Genomic DNA, 20,702 nt, shown 5'->3' on the forward strand with positions numbered 1-20,702 from the left:
CAATATTGTGATGAATGACGGTTATTATCATGTTTTGGGTAGTTTTCCCTTTTGTTACATGAATTAGGGTTTGATGGCTTGCTGTCTATACTTGATGTATGATTGATATATGTTGTATCCAAGGTTATATAGGGGGTTTTGGTAGCAAGTGTAGCAAGAAATTAAGAAAACTATCATTGAAACCAAAAGATTTCAGATTTCTGGAAATTTTCACCCTATTCTGCCCGTTTTTTTTCCACCATGATAGAGGCCAAATTGGGCTTGGAATAAAACATGAAAGTTGTATAGAATGGTATTTTATAGGTGCCTACAAAATTTCATCTCAATCGGAGCAACGTAACGTGTGAAAAGATGAAAATACCCTCGCTGTTCTAGGTTACATTCCAGAGTTCCGCGTGGACAGTTTAGTCTATTTGGTTGTGTTTATTCACTATAATCCGTTGGGATTTAGCTATTTTCCAAAGCATAAAAGTTTTAGTATTCTGTCTTAGATTTTAAACGCCTCCAATAACACCTTAATCGGACCTTGGTAACCTGAGATATGACCATTCCAGTACAGTGCGGTTAATTAGCCGACTAGTTGGATTTTGGTTCTGTAAATTGGGAATTTGACTAGGTTACATTGGAAACTGGACTAAGTGATCTTCATGAAAATTGTAGCCCTGTGTCTTAGCTTCGAAACGGTATAAGTTTCACCTCAATCCGATAAGCGTAGCCTCGGATATGTTCTTTCCGCAACCCCACGTCAAATTTGTCTTTTGCTAGGTTACATTTCCGCACTTGTTATCACTTTGACTTTTATTCTTATGTTGTTATGAGCCTATGGAATGACTATTTACTTGAATATATGATATGTATGGCTTTGGGATTGGCTGAGGAAAAATAATGAAGCCATAAATGGCTGAAAAATTAGGTAAACACAAAGGGCATGCTGCCCAAATTTATGCTCGAGAACTAGAGAAATATACTTGCAACTTGAGTAAGGGTTAAGAGTGATTACTACTTGAACCCTCTAGGATATTTGCGTCTTCTTTTCCCGAGGTATATAAGTAAGGATTTGGCCGAACTTGTACCCTTGAGAGATACAATCATGACAACTAGAAATACGTTTTCCTTGTACTTTCCACTCAAATGGCATTTTCAAGTATAAATGTTACAAAGTTATATAGTTTGAAAAGCGAGCGAGTGTTTCACGACTACTCTCCAAGTGAATTCCAATTTCTTGATTTTTATTGAACGAAACGTCTAAGTTTCGAATCTTAGTCATGTTTCAAAGTTCTCAAACTGAGTTTTATCGCAGATTTGGACTCCGAACCCGGAGTATAACCTGAAAGTGACCAGTAAAGGCACTATATCTTTTGGTGAGTGCTTTCAAATACCGAATTGAACTTGATACTTGAACTTGATACGTAGCCAATATGATTACATGTTATATACGTGAATTGTTAGGGCAAAAGTGTACTTTATCGCACTTGCCCTTATGTGATATATACTTGTTTATTGTTGCAATTGACTCGATATACTTGTTTATGATGCGCGCACTTCCTGGAATTCCAAAAACCCTGCGGCGAGTTACTTAAGTCGAGCCGGCAAGGGCTTGGTCGATTGGGTAACGAACCCTGGGTCTCTTGTTTTGTCGAGTGGAGTGATATCTCCTCGACTAATTGGTATACTCGAGTATTACCACCCGTGTTTCTTGAGGATTTTGGGCCCAGTAGGGGGTTTGAACGGTGGACGGAGAGTCGTTTAAGTGGTGTTCTACTGGATTGGTTCCTTTACTTGAAAGTTGACGGAGTGTCAACTATTATATGATCAAGCTCCTGATGATGAAATGGGAAGTTGGCTCCTGAGAGCCATCCGTATCCTTATGTTTTGGAATGATTATTGCTTATTGGATTATTGTTTATTCTGAAAAACATCTACACTCGCTCATTTTGAGATTGCTACTTGACGTGTTATTGCTCACCTTTATGAACTCTTCATGCTCGTTACTTTGCTATATCGAAAACTTGTACTTATAAATAATGGTCAATTTGCTATTTGGAACCTCACTGGGCTTTTAGTTCATTCCACTCCATTTGTTTTCCTTTCAGGGGTACGAGCGAGGCGTGAGATATGTAAAGACTAGCGTAGACTAGTTGTTTTTTACTTTTGACTTGTACTCGCGCTATTACTCGAATAGAATGTTTTGTATCTGGATTGTATACACTTTGAACCAGTTTGGGTATATTGAGATTTGGTATCTTGATTGTGCATCAATGTAAATTATAAACTTGAATTGCGATGTTATTTATGGTCTATGGATGTATGCATGTGATACGAGTGAGTGAGTCCTGGCGAGAGCTGGGCAGGCGGTCCGCCGAACCCTTTGGTACGCCTTAGGGGGAGGTGGGGCTGTCACAAGTTCAACAAACAAGGAACACTCACCTATTTAAGCAAAATAACGTCCAAAGTATCCTTTCGGATAACACCCTCAATCACCAAGGAACCCTAATATAATCAAAAGAACACATTATCTTCAACCATCAAAGATTTAAGTGATTCAAAGAAAATTCGAATACGTACTAGTACAAATTATAAATATGGTTTTGGTAGTTACATTTAAGCCAAAGGGCATAAGGAAAATATTTGTAACACTTAGGCTCACTCGTAAAACTTTAAAAACTCAATTTGAGTCGAAGTGACAAAGAAAACGTATGTCTATTAGTCGAAAATTTCATTTTTCCAAGGATACAAGTTTCGGCCGAATTCTAACTTATATACCTCGATAAAAGAAGACGTAAATACCCTAGATGGTTCACGTGGTATTTGCTCTCAAGCCTTACTCAAGTTACAAGTATATCGACCTAGTTCTCGAGCATAAATTTGGGCAGCACGCCCTTTGTATTTACCTATTTTCCAGCCATTTATGGCTTCATTCTTTTCCTCAATCAATCCCAAAGTCACACACAAAATCATCTCATTTCAATAGCCATTCCATAGGCTCCAAGCCATACAAGTACAAAATCAAGCTAGGAACATGTGTGGAAATGAAAGTTGAGTCAAGAAACAAAAGACAGATTTGACGTTGTTTTACGTAACGGACACAATCGAGGCTACGTTTATCAGATTGAGGTAAAATTTATACCATTTCGAAGCTAAGGCAGAGAGCTACAACTTTTATGAAGACCACCTAGTCCAGTTCATAGTGTATCTAGGTCAAAATTTAAAATTACTGAACCAGAATCGCACAAAAGGTCAGTTAACCGCGCTATGTTTAAACGACAATAACTCAGGCTACCGAAGTCCAATCGAGGTGATTCTAGGGGCGTTGGAAAGTAAGACATAGCACTACAACTTTCGTGTTTTGGCTAAAGGCTAATTCAGTATGGATCAGGGTGAACAGATGCGGTCAGATTGGTGAAAGGTCAACGCTGTCCACAGGGCTCTACCTATGGCAGTCAGGGATAGTTTTATCTTTTCACAAGCTACAGTGATCATATTGAGCCAAACATTTGTAGGCAACTATAAAACATCATTCTCTAAAACTTTCATGTTTTAGGCTAAGCCTAATTCGGCCTCTAACATGGTGAACTAGAACCGGGCAGAACAGGGTATACCTTAGCTTCAATTCTGGAAATGTGCTACAATCAAGGTAAAATTCCCATTTCTAGTTTAAAACCATCACTACCACCTCATATACCAACTTATATACACCAAGTACCATTCAACCAACAAGAATTATAAGTGAATCAATCAAAACCCTAACTCAAAATTCATCACCCCAATCATCAAAACCACTTGAATAAGGCATCACAAGCAAAATTACAAGCTACTACACAACTCAAACATGATTAAGGGAAAAGGAAAGGTTAGTCAGCCATTATACCTCAAGACAAGAGCTTTCAAGAGTTATCCTTCACTTCCCTTTTGCAAACTTTAGCTCCCTAAGCTTCCCAAACTCTCAAGTTGTAAGCTAATCGGTTTAGTTTCTTGTTTTCACTCAAACAAGGCTTGATTCAAGATGAAATTGAAGTTCCTTTCTCTTGCTTTTCTCTCTCTCTCTCCCGGCTGGTATGGTGCAAAATGAAGAGCATTTTGAGTAGTTTTTAGTTATAAAGTTGGTGGAAATTAGTTGGTCAATCAAGCCATGGATGACCGCCACTTGTGCCAACCAATTTGCATCTCAATTTTTTTTTTTTCTCTCCTTTTTGAGTCAATAATTTGGCGGCCATAAGGGATATTTTGGGCTGATATTAATCACTTAATAGCAAGGAGATTAAGGTAATAAAGTAGTCTTCAAGTGGTGCACTCACTCGGTAACAAACGGTACCCGTCGGTTCAACCCGTTTTTTCTTAAATCGCGTATACTAGAGTTTTAACTTATAATTCACTAACTTATTATTATCACCTCTATTCACACACTTAATATCATCTAAACTCACTCTTAATCACCAAATTTGATCCCTATTCTATACCGGATAATCACACTACGGATAGGCGTAAAAACGCTAATTCGCGCTAACTTAAAAACCAAAGGGAAAACCCTTAATTCTATGTTCATTTACACTTATTGTGCGGTGATTGGGTAGTATGGTTATTAGAAAGTAAGAATTTCCAAATAAAAGGAATTTTAAGAAAAAGTGTGCGGGATTTTACGATTCCATTGATTACAATTAGGGTTTCGATTAAAAATGAGAGATTTAAGAAAACCGGTTAGTCACAAGTAAACTAGGGTTTTTGATTAGAATTTCAAGTGTCCAACAACAAAAAAAATAATGTTTTAAAACAAGACAAAAGAAATAAATCAAAATTTTAAAAGAACTAGGGAAAAACATTATCCTAAAATTCAGGGTATCACAATCTCCCCTCCTTCAAAGAATTCGTCCTCGAAATTCATACATTTATTCGTAAAAAAGTATAAGCAAAATAAAATAGCTATGAGATTCAATACAAGCATTTTCAAAACACAATGAAAATAACAAACTTTCTTTATATACATATCATAGCAATTCACACATCCTACGGGACATTTACTCTAGGTATTGCTCAGGCACTAAACTTAATCAAAACTTGAAGAAGTACAACCAAGTACGTACACTTGCATGCTAAGGGTTCCAATTCTTACTAATATCTTCAATATATCCCAAGTTCAGATTATTTGCATTCCCCGTGCCTTGGCTTTCGCCATCCAACCTTATCCTAATAGTACTCGAGATATCAATTTATCATAAAGGTATCACTCTTTGGTACTCGGGTACAGGAATCCAAAAATATGATAATTCATCACTCGAGTTAGCTAGGCTCAAGAGGAAATTAACCACTTTTGAAATTCCTACCCAACATACACAGCTAAAGTCCCCAACAATAGACATTTATTTCACACTTAACAAGCCAATCCCCACAGTCCGAGAACCCTCTCCCGGCATGAGCTCGATAGAAGCTCTGATATCATCTGTCACGGCCCCACCTTCCCCTAAGGCGAACCAAAGGGTTCGGCGGACCGCCCGCCCAACTCTCGCCAGGACTCACTCACTCACAGCTCACGGAAAAAAAAATAACGGACATCCATAGAAAATGAATAACACATCCACTTCACCTTAATATATACATTGATGCTCAAATCCAGATACAAAGTTTCTACACGCCAGAAACTCCAAAGTGTTTACATTTCAAGTACAATCAACCCTAGTCGAGCGACTTGTGCGAGTACAATTACAAAATTCAAAAACTAGACTACGCTAGTCTGTACCTGTCTCAGGCCTCGCTCGTACCCCCTGTAAGGAAAACAAATAACGTGGAATGAGTTAAAAGCCCATTGAGGTTCCAAATAGCAAATTGACCATTTTCAAAAGTACGAATATCAACGTAGCAAATTAATGAGCATCAAAAGTTCAGAAAGGTGAACAATAATACTTCAAGTAGCAAATCTCAAAGTGAGCGAGTATAAAAGTTTTCTAGAAGAAACAATAATCCAATAAACAATAATCATTCCAAAGTATAAGGATACGGATGGCTCTCAGGAGCCAAATTCCCATTGCATCACCAGAGCTTGATCAAGTAATAGTTGACACTCCGTCAACCTTCAAGTAAGCAACCAATCCAGTAGAGCACCACTTACACTACTCTCCGTCCACCAATCACACCCCCTACTTGGCCCAAAATCCTCAATAAACACTGGTGGTAATACTCGAGTATACCAATTAGTCGAGGAGATAACACTCCACTAGACAACACTAGATACCCATGGTTCGTTATCTAATCGACCAAGCCCTTGCCGGCTCGACACGATTAACTAGCCAGTGGGGTTTGGGCTCCCAAGAATTTGATGAGATAACATCTCCAATCGATTGAATCAAAATAAAAGTACGGAGACGGGAATGAGAGGCACCTCCCACTCGGATTGAGTGTGGTACATACTGCCGCTCCGCGCTTACAATTCAAGTACAAGTATATCAAATCAATTGCAACAATAAACAAGTATATATCATATTTGGGCAAGTGCGATAAAGTACACTCTTGTCCGATCAAATAAATTTCATATCACTAACTCACATTGGTCAATTATGGAAAACAAGTGTCCAGTTCAATCAGGTATTTGGAAGCACTCACCAAAGGTCTAGTGCCTCACAAAAGTCACGTTCGGGTCCAACTCCTTGGTTGGAGTCCAAATCTGCGATAAAATATCATTTGCGAATGTAAAACTCTCTAGAGTTCGAAACATAGGAGTTTCGCTTCAATAAAATCAAGTAAATGCAATTCGCTTAAGTAAATTCCGAAAATGTCATGCTCGCTCGTTAAACTTTGAAACTTTGAATCAATTATACTGTGAAATACCATTTGAGTCGAACAAATGGAGAAAACATATTTCTATTAGTCATAAATTTCATTTTTCCAAGGGTACAAGTTCGGCCAAGTTCTAACTTATACATCTCGATAAAAGAGGACGCAAGGATCCTAGATGATTCAAGTGGTATTCACTCTTAAACCTTATTCAAGTCGCATGTATATCTACCTAGATCTTGAGCGTAAATTTGGGCAGCATGCCCTTTGTAGTTACCTATTTTCCAGCCATTTAAGGCTTCATTCTTTTCCTCAATCAATCCCAAAGTCACACACAAAATCATCTCATTTCAATAGCCATTCCATAGGCTCAAATTCATACAAGTACAAAATCAAACTAGGAAAATGTCTGGAAATGAAGTTTGAGTCAAGAAACAAACGACAGATTTGACGTTATTTTGCGTAACGGACACAATCGAGGCTACGCTTATCAGATTGGGGTGTAATTTCTACTGTTTCGAAGCTAAGGTAAAGGGCTACAACTTTGATGAAGACCACTCAGTCAAGTTCGTAGTGTAGCTAGGTCAAAATTTCAAATTACAGAACCAGAATCTCACACTCGGGTTAGTTCACCGCACTATACGTAAATGACAATAACTCCGGTTACCGAAGTCCGATTCAGGCGTTTTCTAGGGCGTTGGAAAGTTAAGACATAGAACTACAACTTCTATGTTTTGTCCAAAGGCTAATTCAGTACGGATGAGGGTGAACAGATGCGGTCAGATTGATGAAAGGTCAACGCTGTCCACAGCGCTCTACCTATGGCAGTCAGGGGTAGTTTTGTCTTTTCACAAGATACAGTGCTTGGATTGAGCTTAAATTTTTCAAAAAACTATAAAACATCATTCTATACAACTTTCATGTTTTAGGCTAAGCCTAATTCGGACTCTAACATGGTGAACTAGATCAGGGCAGAACAGGGTATACCTTAATTTCAATTCTGGAAATTTGCTACAATCAAGGTATAAGTCCCATTTCTTGTTTAAAACCATCACTATTACCTCATATACCAACTTACATACACCAAGTACCATTCAACCAACAAGAATTATAAGTGAATCAATCAAAACCCTAACTCAAAATTCATCACCCCAATCATCAAAACCACTTGAATAAGGCATCACAAGCAAAATTACAAGCTACTACACAACTCAAACATGATTAAGGGAAAAGGAAAGGTTAGTCAGCCATTATACCTCAAGACAAGAGCTTTCAAGAGTTATCCTTCGCTTCCCTTTGCAAACTTAAGCTCCCTAAGCTTCCCAAGCTCTCAAGTTGTAAGCTAATCGGTTTAGTTTCTTGTTTTCACTCAAACAAGGCTTGATTCAAGATGAAATTGAAGTTCCTTTCTCTTGCTTTTCTCTCTCTCTCTCTCGGCTGGTATGGTGCAAAATGAAGAGCATTTTGAGTAGTTTTTAGTTATAAAGTTGGTGGAAATTAGTTGGTCAATCAAGCCATGGATGACCGCCACTTGTCCCAACCAATTTGCATCTGAATTTTTTTTTCTTTTCTCTCCTTTTTGAGTCAATAATTTGGCTTCCATAGGGATATTTTGGGCTGATATTAATCACTTAATAGCAAGGAGATTAAGGTAATAAAGTAGTGTTCAAGTGGTGCACTCACTCGGTAACAAACGGTACCCGTCGGTTCAACCCGTTTTTTCTTAAATCGCGTATACTAGAGTTTTAACTTATAATTCACTAACTTATTATTATCACCTCTATTCACACACTTAATATCATCTAAAATCACTCTTAACCACCAAATTTGATCCCCATTCTGTACCAGATAATCACACTACGGATAGGCGTAAAAACCCTAATTCGCGCTAACTTAAAAACCAAAGGGAAAACCCTTAATTCTATGTTCATTTACACTTATTGTGGGGTGATTGGGTAGTATGGCTATTAGAAAGTAATAATTTCCAAATAAAAGGAATTTTAAGAAAAAATGTGCGGGATTTTACAATTCCATTGATTACAATTAGGGTTTCGATTAAAAATGAGAGATTTAAGAAAACCGGTTAGTCACAAGTAAACTAGGGTTTTTGATTAGAATTTCAAGTGTCCAACAACAAAAAAAATAATTTTTTAAAACAAGACAAAAGAAATAAATCAAAATTTTAAAAGAACGAGGGAAAAACATTATCCGAAAATTCAGGGTATCACAATCTCCCCTCCTTCAAAGAATTCGTCCTCGAAATTCATACATTTATTCGTAAACAAGTATAAGCAAAATAAAATAGCTATGAGATTCAATACAAGCATTTTCAAAACACAATGAAAATAACAAACTTTCTTTATATACATATCATAGCAATTCACACATCCTGAGGGACATTAACTCTAGGTATTGCTCATGCACTAAACTTAATCAAAACTTGAAGAAGTACAACCAAGTACGTACACTTGCATGCTAAGGGTTCCAATTCTTACTAATATCTTCAATATATCCCAAGTTCAGATTATTTGCATTCCCCGTGCCTTGGCTTTCGCCATCCAACCTTATCCTAATAGTACTCGAGATATCAATTTATCATAAAGGTATCACTCTTTGGTACTCAGGTACAGGAATCCAAAAATATGATAATTCATCACTCGAGTTAGCTAGGCTCAAGAGTAAATTAACCACTTTTGAAATTCCTACCCAACGTACACATCTAAAGTCCCCAACAATAGACATTTATTTCACACTTAACAAGCCAATCCCCACAGTCCGAGAACCCTCTCCCGGCATGAGCTCGATAGAAGCTCTGATATCATCTGTCACGGCCCCACCTTCCCCTAAGGCGAACCAAAGGGTTCGGCGGACCGCCCGCCCAACTCTCGCCAGGACTCACTCACTCACAGCTCAAGGAAAAAAAATAACGGACATCCATAGAAAATGAATAACACGTCCACTTCACCTTAATATATACATTGATGCTCAAATCCAGATACAAATCTTCTACACGCCAAAAACTCCAAAGTGTTTACATTTCAAGTACAATCAACCCTAGTCGAGCGACTTGTGCGAGTACAATTACAAAATTCAAAAACTAGACTACGCTAGTCTGTACCGGTCTCAGGCCTCGCTCGTACCCCCTGTAAGGAAAACAAATGACGTGGAATGAGTTAAAAGCCCATTGAGGTTCCAAATAGCAAATTGACCATTTTCAAAAGTACGAATATCAACGTAGCAAATTAATGAGCATCAAAAGTTCAGAAAGGTGAACAATAATACTTCAAGTAGCAAATCTCAAAGTGAGCGAGTATAAAAGTTTTCCAGAAGAAACAATAATCCAATAAACAATAATCATTCCAAAGTATAAGGATACGGATGGCTCTCAGGAGCCAAATTCCCATTGCATCACCAGAGCTTGATCAAGTAACAGTTGACACTCCGTCAACCTTCAAGTAAGCAACCAATCCTGTAGAGCACCACTTACACTACTCTCCGTCCACCATTCACACCCCCTACTGGGCCCAAAATCCTCAATAAACACTGGTGGTAATACTCGAGTATACCAATTAGTGGAGGAGATAAAACTCCACTCGACAACACTAGATACCCAAGGTTCGTTATCTAATTGTCCAAGCCCTTGCCAGCTCGACTCGATTAGCTAGCCAGTGGGGTTTGGGTTCCCAAGAATTTGATGAGATAACATCTCCAATCGATTGAATCAAAATAAAAGTACGGAGACGGGAATGAGAGGCACCTCCCACTCGGATTGAATGTGGTACATACTGCCGCTCCGCACTTACAATTCAAGTACAAGTATATCAAGTCAATTGCAACAATAAACAAGTATATATCATATTTGGGCAAGTGCGATAAAGTACACTCTTGCCCGATCAAATAAATTTCATATCATTAACTCACATTGGTCAAGTATGGAAAACAAGTGTCCAGTTCAATCAGGTATTTGGAAGCACTCACCAAAGGTCTAGTGCCTCACAAAAGTCACGTTCAGGTCCAACTCCTTGGTTAGAGTCCAAATCTGCGATAAAATAACATTTGTGAATGTAAAACTCTCTAGAGTTCAAAACAAAGGAGTTTCGCTTCAATAAAATCAAGTAAATGCAATTCGTTTAAGTAAATTCCAAAAATGTCATGCTCGCTCGTAAAACTTTGAAACTTTGAATCAATTATACTGTGAAATACCATTTGAGTCGAAGAAATGGAGAAAACATATTTCTTTTAGTCGTAAATTTCATTTTTCCAAAGGTACAAGTTCAGCCAAGTTCTAACTTATATATCTCGATAAAAGAGGACACAAGGATCCTAGATGATTCAAGTGGTATTCGCTCTTAAACCTTATTCAAGTCGCAAGTATATCTACCTAGATTTTGAGCGTAAATTTGAGCAGCACGCCCTTTGTATTTACCTATTTTTCAGCCATTTAAGGCTTCTTTCTTTTCCTCAATCAATCCCAAAGTCACACACAAAATCATCTCATTTCAATAGCCATTCCATAGGCTCAAAGTCATACAAGTACAAAATCAAACTAGGAAAATGTCCGGAAATGAAGTTTGAGTCAAGAAACAAAAGACAGATTTGACGTTATTTTGCGTAACGGACACAATCGAGGCTACGCTTATCAGATTGGGGTGTAATTTCTACCGTTTTGAAGCTAAGGTAAAGGACTACAACTTTGATGAAGACCACTCAGTCCAGTTCGTAGTGCAGCTAGGTCAAAATTTCAAATTACAGAACCAGAATCTCACACTCGGGCTAGTTAACTGCACTATACGTAAACGATAATAACTCAGGCTACCAAAGTCCGATTAAGGCATTTTCTAGGGCGTTGGAAAGCTAAGATATAGCACTACAACTTCTATGTTTTGGCCAAAGGCTAATTCAGTACGGATTAGGGTGAACAGATGCGGTCATATTGGTGAAAGGTCAACGCTGTCCACAGGGCTCTACCTATGGCAGTCAAGGGTAGTTTTGTCTTTTCACAAGATACAGTGCTTGGATTGAGCTTAAAATTTTCAAAAGGCTTTAAAAATTATTCTCTACAACTTTCATGTTTTAGACTAAGCCTAATTCGGCTTCTATCATGGTGAACTAGAACCGGGCAGAACAGGGTATACCTTAACTTCAATTCTGGAAATTTGCTACAATCAAGGTATAAGTCCCATTTCTAGTTTAAAACCATCACTACCACCTCATATACCAACTTATATACACCAAGTATCATTCAACCAACAAGAATTATAAGTGAATCAATCAAAACCCTAACTCAAAATTCATCACCCCAATCATCAAAACCGCTTGAATAAGGCATCACAAGCAAAATTACAAGCTACTACACAACTCAAACATGATTAAGGGAAAAGGAAAGGTTAGTCAGCCATTATACCTCAAGACAAGAGCTTTCAAGAGTTATCCTTCGCTTCCCTTTGCAAACTTTAGCTCCCTAAGCTTCCTAAGCTCTCAAGTTGTAAGCTAATCGGTTTAGTTTCTTGTTTTCACTCAAACAAGGCTTGATTCAAGATGAAATTGAAGTTCCTTTCTCTTGATTTTCTCTCTCTCTCTCTCGGCTGGTATGGTGCAAAATGAAGAGCATTTTGAGTAGTTTTTAGTGATCAAGTTGGTGGAAATTAGTTGGTCAATCAAGCCATGGATGACCGCCACTTGTCACAACCAATTTGCATCTCAATTTGTTTTTCTTTTCTCTCCTTTTTGAGTCAATAATTTCGGCTGCCATAAGGCATATTTTGGGGCTGATATTAATCACTTAATAGCAAGGAGATTAAGGTAATAAAGTAGTGTTCAAGTGGTGCACTCACTCGGTAACAAACGGTACCCGTCGGTTCAACCCGTTTTTTCTTAAATCGCGTATACTAGAGTTTTAACTTATAATTCACTAACTTATTATTATCACCTCTTTTCACACACTTAATATCATCTAAACTCACTCTTAACCACCAAATTTGATCCCCATTCTGTACCAGATAATCACACTACGGATAGGCGTAAAAACCCTAATTCGCGCTAACTTAAAAACCAAAGGGAAAACCCTTAATTCTATGTTCATTTACACTTATTGTGGGGTGATTGGGTAGTATGGCTATTAGAAAGTAAGAATTTCCAAATAAAAGGAATTTTAAGAAAAAGTGTGCGGGATTTTACAATTCCATTGATTACAATTAGGGTTTCGATTAAAAATGAGAGATTTAAGAAAACAGATTTGTCACAAGTAAACTGTCACGACCCCACCTCCCCCTAAGGCGACCCAGAGGGTTCGGCGGGCCGCCTGCCCAACTCTCGCCGGGACTCAGTCAATCACTACAGTCCTCAAACAAATACAAGATAAAATCTCAAATAAAAATCAAATATTCCAACATTTACATATCAACAGCGAAGCGTCCACGCTTCCACTGCCACTCTGATCCTTGATCACAATTATTAAACAGGAGGAAGTCCAAAACTAGCCTATTACACATCCAATCCAATCAATTCTAAACGTTCAAGACAATCCCAATATGAATGATTACACAAAAGGAATCCAAATTCAATCCATACATGAGATAATCCATGAATAAACACTACAAGCCACTCCTTCGCCTTGAGCCCTGTGGAGGGGAATAAAACATTTTGGGGTGAGCTAGAAGCTCAGCGAGTAACCAGTAAAATCAGTAATCAAATCTGTTTAACAATAGTTCATTTCAATGATGTCATTTCAAGATGGAGTATCAATAATTCAAGAAACATGTACAATGGAAAGCGATAGTAACATTCGTGAAAAGGATACATTCGTTCTCCTGTCATTTCATTTCATTTGGTTTCATTCGTGCATTCATTCACCCCGTCCCTGGCTTTTGGCCAGGCTCCACCAACCTACAAGGTAATACTCGAGTATACCGAAACGTTCACCCAAGTTCCTAGTCGCCCGACCGAGCCCGCTTCTGGCTCGAGACGACCGGTAACAAGGGGCAATGGCCAGTTCAGCCCAAGAGGCTTGCATTCATGCGCAAGTAGCATTTAAGCACTAATCATTGAAAATTTCATATATATTTAGGTCGAGTGCGATAAAGTACACACTCGCCTAGAAAACTCGTTTTAACAATCATTGAAAGCAAAATCAATAATAACAAGACACTAATGCAAGCACGCATGATATGTAAGAAACAGTTCCAAAAGTAACTTTGAAAACGGTTCAAAAGTAGATAATGCAGTAAAGCGGTTCAAAAGTAAATTTGGAAACAGTTTGAGGTCACTCACCTCCATGGCTCAGAAACCATCCATCATACACTCAATGCAATCAAGTCCTTTCAAAGTTCGGACAGCACTTCCCCTGAATTTGCTTACTTTTCCAGCCATCATGGCTTCATTATATCCTCAGCCAGTCCCAAAGGTACACACACAACAACAAGTTCATCCAATAGCCATTCAGCAAGCTCCAAGTAGTACTAGTACAAGTCAAGCTAGGGAAAAGTCCGGAAATGAAAGTTTAGCTCAAACCAGAAAAACAGTTTTGACGTCATTTTACGGTAATGGTGCCAAAAGCACTACGATGGTCGGATGAAGATGCAAGACCCACTGTTTCGAAGCTAAGAGACAGGGCTACAACAATGTAGAAGGCCACTCAGTCCAAATCCTAGCACAACTAGGTCAAATATGCAAAATACCAAACCAGAACCGTAATTGCAGGTTCCCAAATCACACAATGCTGTAATTCGTCCAACTCAGTCTACACAGGTCCAAATGCATGGATTCCAAAGGAATATGATAGCTAAGACATCAAGATACATTTCATCAGAAGACACCAACATCCAAATCCAAAGTAATTCCCGTCAAAACAGACGATTACAATCGCAGTTCGCACATTCTGATCACCCAGAACAGCAACAGTAAAAACGACATATCTCATTTTACACTACTCCAAATGACCTGAAATTTTACAGGAATCTCAAACACATCAATACCTACAACTTTCAGGTTTTAAGCAAAGGCCAATTCGGCCTCTAACCATATGATCCAAAACCGGACAGAAAAGGGGGTTATGAAACCCTAACTTTTCACATTTCAATCCAAACCCAAAATTGATTGCAATTTCCTATCATATACATCCACTAGAGGCATAACCCCTTATTACCAACCATCATAAATAACCACAACACCATGATCACATTAAACCAGAAAATTCCTCAAAAAAATAAAAACTTCACCAATTCATTCCAAACCAAGAAATAAACCACAATTTCCAACACTATAGCCACCATTAGGCATAAATGAAACATCATTAGGTGTAAGAGGATAGTCAATCACTACTTACCAAGTAAACAAGAGAGAGGAAGTTGTAGAACACCTTAGCTTCTCCAAAAACTTCACCAAACAACTCACTAGCACCTAATGGAAAGCTTTTATGGAGTAGAAACTAGTTTAGGCAAGTGGTTTGGTTGATTTGAGCTAGAGAATTGCCAAACTTTGAAGAGGTTTTTCTTCCTTCTTTGCTAGGGAGAGAGTCGGCCACAAGGAGGTAAGAAAAGAATGAATTTTTGGTTAATTTGTGAGATATTTAACCAATGGGTCAAAAGTCAAAAACATGAATAGTGTTCCATAAAGTCCACCCAATGATATTGTGACACTTGGCACCTCTTTAAATGCATTTCTATCCTTTGGTCACCTCTCACATCAATCACTTCACCTTCTCTACTTATCTCTTAACACCCGATAAATTTTACACAGTATCTGAAACTTAACCTTATTGGCCGAATTTTTCGCACTAGTGGGTCCCACATCCAAAATACGCTTTTAATTTCTCAAAAACTAACCGATACTAGAAAAATCATTTTAAAACTATTTTTGCTCATAAACTTTATCTGGGATTTTTTCTAATCAAGAAAATGTAGAAAAAGCGGGTTTTGTTTTAAACAAAATAAACCCTAGAAAATTAGAAAATTTCCGGGTTCTCAAACTCATTTTTTTCGGGGCGTCACAATCTCCCCTCCTTAAAAGAATGTCGTCCTCGACATTCCCTCTTGTACCAATCAAGTCAAGACATCCCGCAAAAATTTCTCAAGAGTCAAATCAAACCCACAGTCCGGCATCCTAAACTTCAAGCCTAGGATACACTACAGAGATCTGAAGCCTAAGCTCTGATACCAACTGTCACGACCCCACCTCCCCCTAAGGCGAACCAGAGGGTTCGGCGGGCCGCCTGCCCAGCTCTCGCCGGGACTCAGTCGATCACTACAGTCCTCAAACAAATACAAGATAAAATCTCAAATAAAAATCAAATATTCCAACATTTACATATCAACAGCAAAGCGTCCACGCTTCCACTGCCACTCTGATCCTTGATCACAATTATTATACAGGAGGAAGTCCAAAACTAGCCTATTACACATCCAATCCAATCAATTCTAAACGTTCAAGACAATCCCAATATGAATGATTACACAAAAGGAATCCAAATTCAATCCATACATGAGATAATCCATGAATAAACACTACAAGCCACTCCTTCGCCTTGAGCCCTGTGGGGGGGAATAAAACATTTTGGGGTGAGCTAGAAGCTCAGCGAGTAACCAGTAAAATCAGTAATCAAATCTGTTTAACAATAGTTCATTTCAATGATGTCATTTCAATATGGAGTATCAATAATTCAAGAAACATGTACAATGGAAAGCGATAGTAACATTCGTGAAAATGATACATTCGTTCTCCTGTCATTTCATTTCATTTGGTTTCATTCGTGCATTCATTCACCCCGTCCCTGACTTTTGGCCAGGCTCCACCAACCTACAAGGTAATACTCGAGTATACCGAAACGTTCACCCAAGTTCCTAGTCGCCCGACCGAGTCCGCTTCTGGCTCGAGACGACCAGTAACAAGGGGCAATGGCCAGTTCAGCCCAAGAGGCTTACATTCATGCGCAAGTAGCATTTAAGCACTAATCATTGAAAATTTCATATATATTTAGGTCGAGTGCGATAAAGTACACACTCGCCTAGAAAACTCGTTTTAACAATCATTGAAAGCAAAATCAATAATAACAAGACACTAATGCAAGCACGCATGATATGTAAGAAACAGTTCCAAAAGTAACTTTGAAAACGGTTCAAAAGTAGATAATGCAGTAAAGCGGTTCAAAAGTAAATTTGGAAACAGTTTGAGGTCACTCACCTCCATGGCTCAGAAACCATCCATCATACACTCAATGCAATCAAGTCCTTTCAAAGTTCGGACAGCACTTCCCCTGAATTTGCTTACTTTTCCAGCCATCATGGCTTCATTATATCCTCAGCCAGTCCCAAAGGTACACACACAACAACAAGTTCATCCAATAGCCATTCAGCAAGCTCCAAGTAGTACTAGTACAAGTCAAGCTAGGGAAAAGTCCGGAAATGAAAGTTTAGCTCAAACCAGAAAAACAGTTTTGACGTCATTTTGCGGTAATGGTGCCAAAAGCACTACGATGGTCGGATGAAGATACAAGACCCACTGTTTCGAAGCTAAGAGACAGGGCTACAACAATGTAGAAGGCCACTCAGTCCAAATCCTAGCACAACTAGGTCAAATATGCAAAATACCAAACCAGAACCGTAATTGCAGGTTCCCAAATCACACAATGCTGTAATTCGTCCCACTCAGTCTACACAGGTCCAAATGCATGGATTCCAAAGGCATATGATAGCTAAGACATCAAGCTACATTTCATCAGAAGACACCAACATCCAAATCCAAAGCAATTCCAGTCAAAACAGATGATTACCATCGCAGTTCGCACATTCTGATCACCCAGAACAGCAACAGTAAAGACGACATATCTCATTTTACACTACTCCAAATGACCTGAAATTTTACAGGAATCTCAAACACATCAATACCTACAACTTTCATGTTTTATGCAAAGGCCAATTCGGCCTCTAACCATATGATCCAAAACCGGACAGAAAAGGGGGTTATGAAACCCTAACTTTTCACATTTCAATCCAAACCCAAAATTGATTGCAATTTCCTATCATATACATCCACTAGAGGCATAACCCCTTATTACCAACCATCATAAATAACCACAACACCATGATCACATTAAACCAGAAAATTCCTCAAAAAAATAAAAACTTCACCAATTCATTCCAAACCAAGAAATAAACCACAATTTCCAACACTATAGCCACCATTAGGCATAAATGAAACATCATTAGGTGTAAGAGGATAGTCAATCACTACTTACCAAGTAAACAAGAGAGAGGAAGTTGTAGAACACCTTAGCTTCTCCAAAAACTTCACCAAACAACTCACTAGCACCTAATGGAAAGCTTTTATGGAGTAGAAACTAGTTTAGGCAAGTGGTTTGGTTGATTTGAGCTAGAGAATTGCCAAACTTTGAAGAGGTTTTTCTTCCTTCTTTGCTAGGGAGAGAGTCGGCCACAAGGAGGTAAGAAAAGAATGAATTTTTGGTTAATTTGTGAGATATTTAACCAATGGGTCAAAAGTCAAAAACATGAATAGTGTTCCATAAAGTCCACCCAATGATATTGTGACACTTGGCACCTCTTTAAATGCATTTCTATCCTTTGGTCACCTCTCACATCAATCACTTCACCTTCTCTACTTATCTCTTAACACCCGATAAATTTTACACAATATCTGAAACTTAACCTTATTGGCCGAATTTTTCGCACTAGTGGGTCCCACATCCAAAATACGCTTTTAATTTCTCAAAAACTAACCGATACTAGAAAAATCATTTTAAAACTATTTTTGCTCATAAACTTTATCTGGGATTTTTTCTAATCAAGAAAATGTAGAAAATGCGGGTTTTGTTTTAAACAAAATAAACCCTAGAAAATTAGAAAATTTCCGGGTTCTCAAACTCATTTTTTTCGGGGCGTCACAATCTCCCCTCCTTAAAAGAATGTCGTCCTCGACATTCCCTCTTGTACCAATCAAGTCAAGACATCCCGCAAAAATTTCTCAAGAGTCAAATCAAACCCACAGTCCGGCATCCTAAACTTCAAGCCTAGGATACACTACAGAGATCTGAAGCCTAAGCTCTGATACCAACTGTCACGACCCCACCTCCCCCTAAGGCGAACCAGAGGGTTCGGCGGGCCGCCTGCCCAGCTCTCGCCGGGACTCAGTCGATCACTACAGTCCTCAAACAAATACAAGATAAAATCTCAAATAAAAATCAAATATTCCAACATTTACATATCAACAGCGAAGCGTCCACGCTTCCACTGCCACTCTGATCCTTGATCACAATTATTATACAGGAGGAAGTCCAAAACTAGCCTATTACACATCCAATCCAATCAATTCTAAACGTTCAAGACAATCCCAACATGAATGATTACACAAAAGGAATCCAAATTCAATCCATACATGAGATAATCCATGAATAAACACTACAAGCCACTCCTTCGCCTTGAGCCCTGTGGGGGGGAATAAAACATTTTGGGGTGAGCTAGAAGCTCAGCGAGTAACCAGTAAAATCAGTAATCAAATCTGTTTAACAATAGTTCATTTCAATGATGTCATTTCAATATGGAGTATCAATAATTCAAGAAACATGTACAATGGAAAGCGATAGTAACATTCGTGAAAATGATACATTCGTTCTCCTGTCATTTCATTTCATTTGGTTTCATTCGTGCATTCATTCACCCCGTCCCTGACTTTTGGCCAGGCTCCACCAACCTACAAGGTAATACTCGAGTATACCGAAACGTTCACCCAAGTTCCTAGTCGCCCGACCGAGTCCGCTTCTGGCTCGAGACGACCAGTAACAAGGGGCAATGGCCAGTTCAGCCCAAGAGGCTTACATTCATGCGCAAGTAGCATTTAAGCACTAATCATTGAAAATTTCATATATATTTAGGTCGAGTGCGATAAAGTACACACTCGCCTAGAAAACTCGTTTTAACAATCATTGAAAGCAAAATCAATAATAACAAGACACTAATGCAAGCACGCATGATATGTAAGAAACAGTTCCAAAAGTAACTTTGAAAACGGTTCAAAAGTAGATAATGCAGTAAAGCGGTTCAAAAGTAAATTTGGAAACAGTTTGAGGTCACTCACCTCCATGGCTCAGAAACCATCCATCATACACTCAATGCAATCAAGTCCTTTCAAAGTTCGGACAGCACTTCCCCTGAATTTGCTTACTTTTCCAGCCATCATGGCTTCATTATATCCTCAGCCAGTCCCAAAGGTACACACACAACAACAAGTTCATCCAATAGCCATTCAGCAAGCTCCAAGTAGTACTAGTACAAGTCAAGCTAGGGAAAAGTCCGGAAATGAAAGTTTAGCTCAAACCAGAAAAACAGTTTTGACGTCATTTTGCGGTAATGGTGCCAAAAGCACTACGATGGTCGGATGAAGATACAAGACCCACTGTTTCGAAGCTAAGAGACAGGGCTACAACAATGTAGAAGGCCACTCAGTCCAAATCCTAGCACAACTAGGTCAAATATGCAAAATACCAAACCAGAACCGTAATTGCAGGTTCCCAAATCACACAATGCTGTAATTCGTCCAACTCAGTCTACACAGGTCCAAATGCATGGATTCCAAAGGCATATGATAGCTAAGACATCAAGCTACATTTCATCAGAAGACACCAACATCCAAATCCAAAGCAATTCCAGTCAAAACAGATGATTACCATCGCAGTTCGCACATTCTGATCACCCAGAACAGCAACAGTAAAGACGACATATCTCATTTTACACTACTCCAAATGACCTGAAATTTTACAGGAATCTCAAACACATCAATACCTACAACTTTCATGTTTTATGCAAAGGCCAATTCGGCCTCTAACCATATGATCCAAAACCGGACAGAAAAGGGGGTTATGAAACCCTAACTTTTCACATTTCAATCCAAACCCAAAATTGATTGCAATTTCCTATCATATACATCCACTAGAG

The sequence above is a fragment of the Coffea arabica genome, chromosome 9e (assembly GCF_036785885.1).
Source record: "Coffea arabica cultivar ET-39 chromosome 9e, Coffea Arabica ET-39 HiFi, whole genome shotgun sequence".
Lineage (NCBI taxonomy): Eukaryota > Viridiplantae > Streptophyta > Magnoliopsida > Gentianales > Rubiaceae > Coffea > Coffea arabica.